The following is a 1,783-nucleotide window of genomic DNA, read 5'->3' as shown; positions in this document are numbered from 1 at the left end:
GCCTCCAGCGATTCTCTCTCATGAGCTGCTCAGTTGTGCCTTCATTAGCTATGTGTCTTGTGCATAAAGCAGTACAACAGACACCAGCGTTCTCAACAAATGAAAGCAAAACAGTAAATAAACATAGGTTCTCCTATTTGAAAAATAATCTTGCCCTCCTAAAACTCCTGTTTCCCCACCTTCTCTGGCCCCTAGGTCTCTCTCTCTCTTTTCTCTGTAGTCAAGTCCTTAAAAAACAAAGTTCGAGAGAGCTGCTGACCATGACAGAGCTGGGCGAAGCTGGGGAGGCGGAGTAGCAGCAGCAGAAGGTGCACTTCGCAGCTCAGGTGCGCGGCTTCTTGGAACTGTGTTGGGAGAAGTGAGGAGAAGCCAGGACATCGGCTAGATTCTTGCACTGGAAACTGTCTCTCTCGTTGTGTGGACTGCCTCATTGACACCACGCTGGCCATCACTAGTTGGTTTGCCCGGATTGTACAGAAAGGACAGTAGGCCATCCCTCCAGAAAGTGACAGAAGTAGGACTTATTATTAAACAGGGAAAAGTTGCTCATCCATTGTAAAGTTAATGCCAAGTGGTTACCAAAAGTGTCAGTGCTGGGCTGGAGAGATGGCTTAGCGGTTAAACGCTTGCCTATGAAGCCTAAGGACCCCGGTTCGAGGCTGGGTTCCCCAGGTCCCACGTTAGCCAGGTGCACAAGGGGGCGCACGCGTCTGGAGTTCGTTTGCAGTGGCTGGAAGCCCGGGCGCACCCATCCTCTCTCCCTCTATCTGTCTTTCTCCCTGTGTCTGTCACTCTCAAATAAATAAATAAAAAATGAACAAAAAATATATTTAAAAAAAAGTGTCGGTGCTAAAAAGCCACAGATCAAATGGTAAAAAGGTGAAATTTATTTATTTGGAATTCAGTTATTCCCGTTTGTATCATACCAGTTACTCAGTAAATGTGAAGTCTCCACTTCCTCCTTTTAAAAAAGAATATAACAAAAGCATGGTGGCGCATGCCTTTAATCTCAGCACTCGGGATGCAGAGGTAGGAGAATCACTATGAGTTTGAGGCCACCCTGAGACTATATAGTGAATTTCAGGTCAGCCTGGACTAGAGTGAGATACTATCTTGAAAAACCAAAAAAATAAAATAAATAAATAAATAAATAAAAATAACAAGCTCTAGGAGCTGGAAAGATGGCTTAGCAGTTAAGCGCTTTCCTGTGAAGCCTAAGGACCATGGTTAAGGCTCTCTTCCCCAGGACCCATGTAAGCCAGATGCACAAGGTGGCTCATGCATCTGGAATTCCTTTGCAGTGGCTGGAGGCCCTGGAGTGCCCATTCTCTCTCTCTCTGTCTTGTTCTCTCACTCTCTTTGCCTCTTTCTCTGTTGTCTGTCTCTCTCAAATAAATAAATAAAAATAAACTAAAACATTTTTTTAAATGACAAGCTCTACTACTACCTTTTACAACAATGAAGAAACAACCAGAAGTCTATGTTTAATATTTAATGGGCTTAATTATGCATATATTTAAATTCATGTGTTAACTTAATATGTTGATTTATAAATATTGCTTTGTCCATTCTCTCTCTTTTGCATGGGTGTTGAGTTGTCATTCTCTGATTTCGTCACCCCATAGGACTGGGGTTACAAACATGCACGGTCATATCCAGCTGTTTACAAGGGTGCCGGGGAATCAAACTTAGGGCAAATCAGTCCCTCATACTTACCCAGCAAGTGCTCATGTCCACTGAGCCATCTCCCCAGTCCCTATTCTCATAAGTTATATATATGCTT

At 43.5% G+C, this 1,783-nt stretch overlaps 1 pseudogene; it reads left to right on the top strand.

Annotated features, from left to right (window-relative positions):
• The first annotated feature begins 260 nt into the window (after positions 1 to 260).
• LOC123459498 lies at positions 261 to 489 on the top strand (annotated as a pseudogene).
• The last annotated feature ends 1,294 nt before the right edge of the window (positions 490 to 1,783 follow it).

Source organism: Jaculus jaculus, chromosome 3 (assembly GCF_020740685.1).
Source record: "Jaculus jaculus isolate mJacJac1 chromosome 3, mJacJac1.mat.Y.cur, whole genome shotgun sequence".
Lineage (NCBI taxonomy): Eukaryota > Metazoa > Chordata > Mammalia > Rodentia > Dipodidae > Jaculus > Jaculus jaculus.
Note: the sequence above shows the minus strand (reverse complement) of the source record. Positions and strands in the feature narration are given on the sequence as shown.